Here is a 12470-nt window from a genome sequence, read left to right as displayed (position 1 = left end):
AATAAATTCTCCAGCTTACCTGACACCTGGTAAATCCCTGAAAACTCAAGAAAGGGATGGCAGGTGAGGGTACAAGAGCAAGAAAAGCCAGTGAAAGCTCTGCACAAGTTTTGCACCCTGCACAGCCATGGTGCTGGTGTGTCTGAGGGTCCACATCCTCTGTACAGAACCCACAAAGTTCACAACATCTGTTTGAGCTGCTCCTGTGAGCTGCTCCCTTCTCTCGATCAAGCCAGCATTGTGCTTGTGCTGAAAATGATATTACAGCAAAAAGCGATGGGGTCCTTCCCCCAGGAGACCCCAGTGGCAAATTTCTTCCTGTCCCCATCTCTTCATGGCAGTTTTGTTCCTCAAAGCATTGAAGGTCTCATGGTGATGTGACTTTATGCCATTATCCCTATTCATTTCTTTGAGCCTTTATTAAATTGTTTTTGGGCTCTTGGCTCAATGACCTGCTTTGGCAGCGTATGGGGCAAGAGCTTGTATAAAATGGATTTAACTGTAATTTAAAATGTATCACACTGGTTCCATTGATTTAATCTGTTCTATTGATGACAGGTGGCAGTCATGAAGTTGAAATCCAGATCATGAGTGCTTCCCAGATAGTGGAAGTTTTGGCTTTGCAGCATACAGCAAGTGTTCAGTCTTGGGATAAGAAATGGGTGTTTGTTTTCAGCATCAATGATTAACAGCAAAGACATTTTTGTTCCTTCTTTTTAGAAGGAAAATTATTGAACATTGAAGTACGAAAAAACAACCAACCAAAACCAACCAACCAAACTTGTGCCTCAAGAAACACCCTGCAGTACATGAGAAAATAGTCAGCATTAAGGAAGTATTTAATCAGATTCCAGGCCATAGGGCTGCTGCTGAGGACATGGGTCAAGGAGGAAACTCAGCCTGGTTGCTCCTGCCCCAGTTCCTTGTGGAGTTTCTCAATATTCAGCTCAGCAGCTCACAGGATTTACTGCCTGAAAAGTCATTGCAAGTGCCAACTTCTTCAGCAAACCGTGTGTGTGGAGGAGTTTTCACCTTCTGTCTCAGTATCTCTCATCCTTGTGAGCTGGATGGCTTGAGGAGCTCTGCAGTGCCTGGTGTGGGCCAGGCTGATTTGTGCCCAGGCTGAATCGCGATCTGCTTTCCCAAATTGCAGGGGGTTGAGGCTGGGGCACCTCTCCTGTAAATAAAGGCTGAGGGAGTTGGGCTTGTTCAGTCTGGAGAAGAGACAGTGCTGGGGAGACTTCATTGTGACCTTCCAGTACTTGAAGGGAGCTTACAGGCAGAAAAGAGACCAACTTTTTATAGCGATAGAAGAAGGGGAAAAAGCTTTAAACTAAAAGAGGAGAAGCTTAGGTTTGATGCTATGAAGAAATTCTGTACTCAGAAGGTGGTGAAGCCCTGGCCCAGCTGCCCAGAGAGCTGTGGTGCCCCATCCGTGGAGGTGCTCAAGGCCAGGTTGGATGGGCCCTGGGCAGCTGAGCTGGTTGGGAGCAACCAGCCCATGGCAGGGGTTGGAGCTGGGTGGGCTTTGAGATCTCGTCCAACTGAAACCTTTCAATGGTTCTGTGAGTTTAGTGCACGAGAAGCATCACTTAAGGGCTCTAAGGGCTTTAGAAAAGCCACTCATGCTCTCAGCGGTGTCTGAACGCAGTGGTTTGTAGCCGCTGGCACAAACTGTTTGACTTCAAGGAGTTCATATAATGTTTATTATTAACATCTAACATATCTAAAATAATCTAACCTAATCTAACCTGAGTTAGATTGGATTGCCTGAGTTGTGGCAAGCCCAGGTGATCAGTAGCCCCAGTCACCCCCAGCACCCGAAATGCAGTAGGAGAGCTCTAGCAGATGTGGCAGCTAAACCAGAGAAACTTTACAGGAAAGCTGTAAAGTGGGTCATTAATGCTGAGATTACTTAGCTCGGCATATTCATCATGCATTTTCCTAACTAAGCTCTTTATTGAAATCCTGTCCTGCTGCATTCAGATGGAGGAATGATACGCTGCCCAGGGTTATGGAGGTTTCATCCATTAGTGCTGCCCTTCTGGGTGTAATTTAATCACTTTTCCAAGCAGCAGTTCTAGAGAGCATGAGCATATCAAACAATAAAGCACAGGCTGTAAGTAAGCAGTTTTTTCATGTTTAATTACAAAGTGCCCTTAAAGCAGCCAGCTCTGGGAATGATTTATAGACTTTGTGAAAGTTTCACCATCCATACAGAGCCAGAGACACCTGGAGAGCTTTACTGCTGCATGATTAACTCCAGTGTTCATTTTATTTCCCCCTTCCCTTCACTTATTTCCCCTGCTTTAAGGGCTCCCCTCTCCGCTTTGCTCTCTGAGAGTCTCTCAAGTTTGTCTGCAAGGTCTGATTTTTTCTGCTGGTGTCATTAATAATGGAACAAAACCACATTAACAACTGCAACAACAGTCAGATAGGAGCCAGGAAGCTCTTTTCACTCTCTAATGTGCTGCATGAGTACTCTGAAATGCTTTAGACAGAGGTTTTGTTGTTGTTGTTGTGTTTTTTTTTACTCACCCTTTTCCTTTGATGTGTTTTTGGACAGAAGACAAAGGCCTGACGTTGCCTTTTGCTAACGAAAACAAAAAAATAAATTCCCCAGTGTTAAAAATGCACAGCAGTTCTAACCTTATGTAAGAGGCAATTTCACCACCAGAGAAAATTCAGCAAAGAAACATCACCATGGATTGGATGACATTGCCACTGCAGGGTCAGAGGGTCAGCTCCGTGTTTCTTCAAGATGCTTTTGGTAGAAGCAGTTGGTGGGGAGGTCTGGGCAGCAGCAGAACCGTGTGCCAGGGAAACAAGGGAAAGAGGCAGCTTCCTGCTGCTCCCTCCTCCATATGCTGTCAGTGGTTCAGGCTTGCCTTATTCCGTCCTTTTGGAAGTGGGAAGGACATTCATTGAGAGGATGGTGAGATTTCAGTCTTAAAAAATGCTCCTTCCTTCCACAGAAGATGAAAAAAGCCCTTCAAAGTAGAAAATGGCCAAATCTTCATTATGTCTAAACATTTTCTTTTTGTCTGTTCACTGTTTTGGAAGACGTTCTGGGACAAAAAGCCCTTCTCTCACCCCGGATGAATCAATAGCTGCAATAGGAGAGGCTCGGGGCAGTGCTGGTCTGTCAGCATTCCTCTGTTATTTGAGCTATCTGAGCTGAGTCTCTTTGTGGTTTGAGGTCTGTGGATTTGGGAGGAAAATAGAGGAAAAGAAGAAACAAAGTGAACTTCACCTTTGAATGACATAGAAATGAATATGTGAGGAAGCACAGATGCTTTCCCATTTGGAAATAACATTTATCACATCAAAGTACTTCAAGTAGGGATGTCCGGGTGATTGCAGTGCCACTGAGTACCCTTGTCTTCCTTCCCTCTTCTTGGTCCAACTCGCACACCTGCAGATGATGTCTAAGACACTGGGACAAAAGCCATTAAAGTGAGATGTGATTTGTACCCTACAAACCGTGCCAGGAGAAACAGCTTCATCCCAAGAAGCAGCCACTGAACCACCAAGGCAGGTGTGTGTTTAAAAACATACCCACACCCTGCTAGATTAGAAGAGATTCTTGCTTGTATTGAGGAGCTGGCACCCCTCTCCTCCTGCTTTGAGCCCCCAGCACAGACATGGGCACTGCAGCAACAGTTGCCCGGAGGACATTGGGAAACGTGGAGATGTGACACTGAGGGACGTGGTTCAGTGGGCACTGTGGGGATGGGTCGATGGTTTGACTTGATGACCTTAGAGGTCTTTTCCAACTTTGAAGACTTTATGATTCTGTGACCTGCCATCAGGGTGGTCCCAGATGCTGAAGGAAGGTAAGGGCTGCACCTCTGCATCACTCTTACCAAAGCTGCTGAGGTGGGATACCCAGACTGATGTGGTCGGTGGGCATCTGGTGACACAGGCACACCATCTCACCCAGAGAGATGTACACGTGCCGTTTGGAGGCTTGTTTCTCAGATTTTATGGCCCAGCTCGATAAATTAAAGCAGCATAAGGCATCATCAAGATTAATAGTTGGTAAATATTTCAAAATCTTGTTTGATTCATCTAAAGCTGTTCAAGAATTTGATTCCTTTGTAGTGATTAATTTCATGATTCTTTTCCCTGGGCTCAGCTCCAAAATCCCACAAGCAGGTTGTGCTCTCTTTCTTATCTTGGTTTTCATTCAACAGCAAAGCTCTCACCCAGCAAATGGGAAATGCAGAGCAAGTGTGGACACTTTTGGGGAGGTGGGATGGAAGGGAACAACTGGGTGTCTGTTTCATTTATTGTGGAATGTTAGCCCCACAAGAAACAGAAAATGAAGACAAGGTAATACCAGGAAAATAACAATATGTTTGTGGTAAAATAACAATATTTATGTTCTGGTTTGGCCATGACACCAGAAGGTCAGTAATCATATAACCCTTCACATAACAGCAGTATCTGAGGTCTGAGGTTACTGTGTGTTATCTAGCAAAGAGCCTAATTAGCGCGGTACCACACAAATAAAGATACAAAAGCAGCTTCTGTCTCATGTAAGAATCGTCAAATTGTTTCCAAAGATATTTAGACTGGATATAAGAGAAAGTTTTGACAATAAGGGTGGTGAGGCACTGGCACAGGCTGCCCAGGGAGGTGGCAGAGTCACCATCCCTGGAGGTGTTTAGGGAAAGGGTAGATACAGTACTTAGGGACGTGGTTTAGTGGGGAATACTGGTGAGAGGTGAACAGTTGGACTCCATGGTCTTAAGGTCTTTTCCAATCTTCTGTGATTCTATTCTGTGATTTTGTATTATTCACTATCAGGAGTGTAAATATTTTCAGGATATCCACTATCCTTCTATCCACTGCATGCAAAGGAAAACAATCTTAAAAAAAGGGCAAATACACAGAGGGACTCTTCAACCTTCCCTCCTTTCCTGGCAACTTTTGGTTTTCTCCTCTCCGTTACCACACCAGCACTTTGTCATCACAAACCCTGGGATGTCTCAGGAGATTAAGCCTGTTGCCCTTGTCTAATTTGGTCACTGTCCTGAGATGCCAGAGCAGTGATATGCACAGATTTGGTGAGAAATTAAAAAGAATTAAGCCTGAGTTACAATTAAGCAAGGCAATAATTAAGCGTGATTAAACTAAGTCTAGATTAAACAGACCGTTTAAATATCTCAGTAGGTATTTTTATGCAGATCACCTGACAACTCTCCATTTCATTTAGTGAACATTTGGTGCAAAGGTTGTCCTGTGACCTGCTCTGTCAGCACAGCCGTGTCCTCACTTGGTCTAACCAAGCTGCCAAAAGAGGAAGCCTTTTACCACCTGTTTTATGATGAGGTTGGAGCTTGGTGATCTTTGAGGTCCCTTCCAACCCAAGCCATTCTATGCCTCTGTGAGTCTATCATTCTGTTTTAGCTCTCTGAGCTTGCAGAAGTTCTGTGCCACGTGCTCCCCAGCAAGCTGTGCTCAGTGCTCCTGGCCTCACTGCCCTTGTCTGGGCATGTGGGAGAAGCTGGGAATAGGCAGCACCAAAGTGAATCAAATCAAATTCATCCAGCCCTGCAGAATGACTGCTGAAGCATTTTAGGCATGTGGTCTTTTGAATAATGATGTGATTGAGTATACTGGTGTAATTATGGTGTCTGCTGTGACAGCAAGTGTGGGTAACCCAGGGCAGCCCCAGCTCAGACCCTTGTATATGCACAGGGGGTGGATTCCTCGTGGAGCATCATGAACATCACAACAACAATTAGAGCTGTGGCCCCAGCTCCCCATCTCAGCCTGTGTGTGGGAAGAACTTAAGGACTGCCATGAACATTCCAGAGGTAAAAACTTCATTTATTTTTTGCCTCTAATTTGTAGGAGTGTGCTGTGCTTGGTGGAGGAGGTCATGCATGCCATCACAGTCAGCAGTGGACCTCCCAGCAGAGGCACATGGTGCATGGTAAGCGGGGAGGGGCTGCAGGCATAGGATCGTAGAATGGCTTGGGTTGGAAGGGACCTCAAAGATTTTGGGGGGTACACTTCTACCCAGCAAGTGGCAGGATGTGGCGCATGGTGGCAACCTGTGCCTCCTGGTGAGGACACTGGCCAGGCTTCCTCTGGGCTCCGTAAAGGCGAGCTGGTTTCTGTTACTCGGAGCTGCGTTTAGGTGGTGCTAGAGAGTAAATTATCAAAGCCTCTGCGTCTGAGGTGTGAGAGTGGGGAGCTGGAAGAGATCTGTCCCTAAAATATTTAGTGAGGAGGTGAGAACGTTGGCACTGCACTACAGGGCACATCTCACAGGACATGACAGAGCTGCAAGCTTTAAGGGAAAAGAGTCTTAAGTCATCCTGACCTTTTAGTACACTCTCAAAACCTGATTTGAAGAATGAGACTCCTCAGTTTTGAGCAGTGACAAAATCCCTGCCTGCCACTCACACCAGAGGGGTATGAAGAGTGTTGTGGTCCAAATAAAACTTCACAGACCCAGACTTGACTTATGGGCTCTCTCACCTACAACAGCAGAGCAGGGGCAGCAGTGAGCGCAGCCTCTATTGTACATCACCTCCTGAACCTTCCAAATTCCAAACCAACCCAGTTCTCCAAGTTGTGCAAGGCAGAGGGGGCTGACTATGGTGACATTCAGCTCCTAGAGAGCATGGTGGGTCCTCTCCCGTACTGACTCAGCCTGCAGGATTGTCTGAGTGAGTTTTGGTATCACTTGTTGACAGTAAACATGCTTTTCTACATGAGTGTTTTATTGTTGTCATAGACAACACTTGGATAAGGGCTCTCAGACATTATACATGCTTTAGAAGCAACATGGCAAGAGTATGATGATGCTCCACAGTGAAATTCTAACTAGAAATACCAAGTTTTATATCCAGCCAGCTAGTTGTAAGTTTTGCTGTTGTTTCAACAGTACCTGAATGTCAGACATTACCTCCACTGCAAAGTTAGAATCATAGGATCACTATGGTTGGAAAAGACCTCTCAGATCACCTAGTCCAACAGTCAACCCACCCCACCATGCCCACTAACCATGTTCCTCAGTTGTTTTTTTTTTAATTTCTGCTTTCTGAAAACTTCTTGTAGATCTGTGGAGAAGCTGTGTTTTAATTGCATGAATGGGAGGAACCCAAGGACATAGATCATGGGTTAGATTTCAGCCTCATTTCCACTATTTTCACAATCCTACTCCCAGATAAATGTGTTCAGAGATGAGTTTCCTCCTGATGAAGAAGTTATACAGCCCAGGCAGCTTCAATGATCTTACTCTAGTTCTACCCCTATGGGGTTGAACAGTAATCTTTCACAGACTGCAGGCAAGTTAGCATGAACTCATGTTAAGGAGACATTAATTTCTTTGAACTGTTCCAGGACACAATCTCTGTGTTGTCTCCAGGGACTGCAATGCTGCTAAAGGCCTTCTTTTCTTTATGCTTTGCCATCCATGGCAAATGGAACACTCAAATGACCACCACTGCTCATTAAGGCAATTAGTTCATTTTGAGACAGGTGTGTTACTCTTGGTACCTGTGAGGTGTGCAGCTGCCTGGAGAGCTGTGGCACCCATCCCTGGAGGTGCTCAAAGCCAGGTTTGATGGGCCCTGGGCAGCCTGAGCTGGTGGAGGCAACCAGTCCATGGCAGGGGATGGGGTTGGGTGGGCTTTGAGGTCCCCTCTTACCTAAGGCAGTCTATGGTTCTATGTTAAGATGCTCCTTGCACTTGGACTTAGTAACCAGGTAGTGAGGGTAATCAGAATGCATCGCTGGTGTTCGCTGATCTGATTTTGGGGCTGGACATCACATTCAGATCTCTCCTGAATAAACTTCCATTTAAAACAGAGCACAACTTTCAGAAAGGCTTCCCATTACACTGTAGCATCTTCAGTAATGAGGAATCCATCTCAATCCTTTGCAAATTGCTCTAACATTTATAACATTTGATGGACCTTACAGTTTACAAAGCTGACTCTTGTCTGTATTCTGAATTTGTTTAGTTCTAACTTTCCAGTATCAACCATTCTTGGATTCTGTGATCTTTCCATAAGCCCTATCTGTCAGAGATGTTACCAAAGCAACAGGAACATGCTCTTGTTGTGATTCATCCTAAATAACTTTCAACGTTACATTTCGTTGCACCACTCAAGGCTTCCTTTCAGCAAGTATTTGTACTGAGCACTGGGCTTCGATTCACCTGATCTGGCTCTAGTCATCTGTTTTAGACTGTCCATTAGCCCATAGTGAAGTGCATCACATTTGTTTGCCCAGCTGAGGACAGCATGAGGACTGCATTTCATTGCCTACTCAGCCATTGATAAATGCAGTTCAATAGTGTAGTGCTGAGAATCAACCTCACTAGAGATTCACATACTGGATGATGATTTTCTGCTTGTAATTACACTTCAAGACCTTTCAGTTAATCAGTTAATTTACCTAATGTACAAAGCACTGATTTTTTCGTTGTTCTTACTTCTTAATCAAATTGCCATTTGATAGCAGCCCAGATGCTCCACAGAAGGTGAAGTCTAAAAAAGCCAATGAAGCCCAAGGCAACAGAAGCCTCTGGGCATCACATGGGATCCTGCCTGCCAGGAGATGCTGTCATACTGCCCAAGTACTGGCGTTTGTTGCTCCAAGTCCGCTTGCTGAAAATATTCCATCCTCTCAGTTCATTCCCAGGTCCTGGGGCATTGATTATTGTCTGCATGAGTGCCAGTGTATTAATCATAGACTCTTAGAACCATAGAATCACAGACTTGTTGAATCATAAAATGGTTTGGATTGCAAGGGATCTAAAAGCCCATCCAGTTCCAACCCCTGCCATGGGCTGGCTGCCCCACACCAGCTCAGCTGCCCAGGGCTCATCCAAGCTGGCCTTGAGCACCTCCAGGGATGGGGCACCACAGCTCTCTGGGCAGCTGGGCCAGGGCCTCTCCACCTCTGAGTACAGAATTTCCTTCTGACATATAACCTAAAGCTCCCCTCTTTTAGTTTTAAACCCTCTCCCTTTGTCCTATCAGTGCCAGACTGTGTAAAAAGTCTCTATCTTGTTTAGTTTCTTCCAAACCAAAACTCAGCTGCCACTCTGGAGACATTTCACTCCAGATCACGCTGAGATTGAACTAGATTGGGTTCCTCGAGCTTCTGTGGTCTTCCGTTGCTATTCTAGTGGGCTATGCAAGCTCTAACATCCCCCATGGCCTGATTGCATTCACTCCACTAATTGACATAGGTGCCTGGGTCTGCTTTCCCATGCTGATGCATTTCACATAATGATAGAATCACTGAATCATTGAGGTTGGAAAAAAAAGACCACTAAGATTATCTACTCCAACAGTCATTTAGCATTTCAGCCCCTGCATCCTTTCCCTGTCCCATGGAGTGTCCAGCAGAAGCAGTGTTCAAAGGGCTCTTAATCTGCTCTAAGGCAGCTGACCCAAACCCAATCCAGCTGCTAATTTAATCTGTAACTTCTTTTCTCCATTTCTATAATCTTTCTATTTGTTGTCATGGACAAACTGCAATGAAACCTTGAGCCTTGAAGAGTCCTTGTCACATTTATTTTCACATTAAGGACCCAGACCAATCCAGCCTTTTTTCCCCAGTTTTTGACAGTTTTTGTAAACAAGGACATGCAGCAAGCTAAGCTGGATTTCTGTTATCTTGGACCTTCAGTGCTTCAGGATTGTGAGTTAGACAGACAGACCAATAAAATATTAGAAAAACACAGACTGATCCAAGAAGAAAAACAAAGAACCCCAATCCTCTTTGTCCATTTGGCCAAAGAACTGAAACAAAATATTGACTCTTCTTGAAGTTGTTTGGTGCTGAAGAAAGACATTTCCCAGCAAAACTAGAGGAAAACTGAGCTATATATCATTTGTGTTAATGAAAACCTGAGCTGTACAGACATCTTGTCATGCACACATCTAGGATACAAAGGTAGTAAATCCACAAATAGAAGGGCACACTGGGACCCCCCAGGCCCCAGGCCATTTTTTTTTTTACAAAGAGGTGGCAAAGAAAAAGGACTTAAATGAACTGGAGGCATCAATCTGTGAGAGGAATGATTTTGTGTGTGCTGGGTCAACATCTCCTATGCTGGCAGTACCTAAAAGGCACTGGCTGTGCTGGACTGGAACAACGAGGCACTTTGTCATTAAGTACAGACTGGAATTGCTTTTATATTTATTTTACTTGCAGCTAATTGCTTTCAAAACTTTGCCTGACCTTGATGAATGTTTTCCTTTTAATGTTCTGAGGAGGGAGTCATATAAGGATGAAAAATGGTAAACATTCAGGAGAGTTACAGTAATTGTATCTTAGCCATTTCAGTCTCTCCACGCACAGCAGAGTGTGTTTCAGCAGTACTGAATTCAGAGGAGCTTTGTAAGGGCAAAGCATGTGCTGAGTGTGCCAGGTACCCCACTGCAGCACCAAGGCATTCCTATCTGAAGTCACTGCAAGTTTTCTGTGGTGATGTCAGGAGGTGATGTGACTGTGGCTGTGATGTGGCTGTGGTGGTGATGTGGCTGTGGTGGTGATGTGGCTGTGGTGGTGATGTGGCTGTGGTGGTGATGTGATTGTGGTGGTGATGTGGCTGTGGTGGTGATGTGGCTGTGGTGGTGACGCTCTTCAGCAATGTCATAAAATTACAGAACCATAGAATTGTTTGAGTTGGAAGGGGCCTTTAAAGGCCACCTAGTCCAGCTCCCCTGCAATGAAAGGGACACATGCATTAGATTAGATGCCCATCCAGCCTGACCTTGAGTGTCTCCAGGGATGAGGCTTCTGCCACCTCTCTGGACAGCCTGAGTGGTGAAAAGATATGTCCAGATCTAGTCATTCACCCTTCACTGCCATTGGGTAGGGTGGTCAGTGGTTAGGATGCTTACCTTGACATGAGGAATTTGGAGTTTTGTTTTTGACTGGGCCATACAGGAGGTCTGTGCCATTATGCAAGTGCATTTTGTAAGTTTTGGTCTGCTCCACCTACTCCACACAGATGGATGTCTGGATACCCAAACTAGGTCATCCCTAAATCAGGAGAGTATGCTGGAAATAACATATAGCAACTGTGATTTAACAGCAGCCCAGTTCTTCTGGCGCTATGGTAATGATAGCTTTGGTGTCTCCCTTAGCTAAGTACAACCTCACATACTCCCACTCACATCACTAGAGCATGAAAGATTTCAGTGGGTAACTGCCTGGGGCTTTTAATTTTCGAAACAGCTGTTTTTCCTTTCTCTAAACACCTATTTTAATTAAACGCTGTCTCTAGATATACAGGAATGAACTTGTGGACTGGGTTTAACAAAGCATATCAACAGAACTGCTGTATACAGGTGTCTGCCAACAACAGGGTGAAGCAGAAGGTTACATGATATCTTTCTGATGAGCATCAAGATTTCTATCTTCCAGAGGATGACACTGGGGAAGGTATTTTAAAGGGTGCTCTCTGTGGAGGGCAGGAAACTGTATCTAAGAGTAAAGGGCTGCCAGTTCTTGTCCCAGGCCGCTGCACCATGCCTTGATATAAATGGGAGTAGCACATGGATCCTCAAAGAGTGTGACACAGGAGTGCATGGTGGCATCAGCATTGCTTTTCATTGTGTATGTGCACAGTGTGTGCTGGAAGCAGCTCACTAAATAGCATATTGCTTTCATCCTCTCCACTGCTGACCATCAGCTGCTCTGCTGTGGGGTATTGAGGATATGTCACAATCCCATGCCAGGCATTTCCATGCACAGCAGTTCCCACAACTTCCTTCACAGGAAGGTTTGGTGGTGAGAAGCTGCCCAGTTCTGTTGGCTGTGGTGGGTGGATTTAGGCCCTCAAATGGGGGTGGTGAGGCCCTGGCACAGCTGCCCAGAGAGCTGTGGTGCCCCATCCCTGGAGGTGCTCAAGACCAGGCTGATGAGGCCCTGGGCAGCCTGAGCTGGTGTGGGCAACCAGCCCATGGCAGGAGTTTGGTGCTAAGTAGCTTTTAAGGTCCCTTCCAACACAAACCATTCTATGATTGAATGATGCTGTGATTCTATGGCTCCGTGATCTTGCTCATCTGCTCTTCCAGACCAGGTCATATGAGAAGGGGCGTCTTCACCAGAGCCGTGTAGCATTAGACGGACGGTGTAACCTTAGACCACAGCTGGGGAGAAGTGTATGCAAAAGCTTCCTAAATAATACAAAGACTAGTGTAGAACTAATATCACTGATTGGCTCTGCGGAGATTACATGGCATTCAATAATCTCTGTTTTATATCTGAACCCTTCCCCTGGAAAACTTACACCAAAGTTTCGATGGGAACACCTGTTTCAATGGGAACAGATTTGTGCACTTTTTTTTTTTTTAAATCAAGTGTGCTCAATCTATTAAGCATTAATTTGTCTCTTTTGAGGTGAGAAATCTACGTGACTTGAGAACATCATAAATGTTGGAGCATAATTGGTAGCCTTGCCTTCAGGTGGGAAACAAGGGACA

The sequence above is a fragment of the Lagopus muta genome, chromosome 1 (genome assembly GCF_023343835.1).
Source record: "Lagopus muta isolate bLagMut1 chromosome 1, bLagMut1 primary, whole genome shotgun sequence".
Taxonomy (NCBI): domain Eukaryota; kingdom Metazoa; phylum Chordata; class Aves; order Galliformes; family Phasianidae; genus Lagopus; species Lagopus muta.
The sequence above is the reverse complement of the archived record's forward strand: the minus strand, read 5'-3'. Positions refer to the sequence as shown.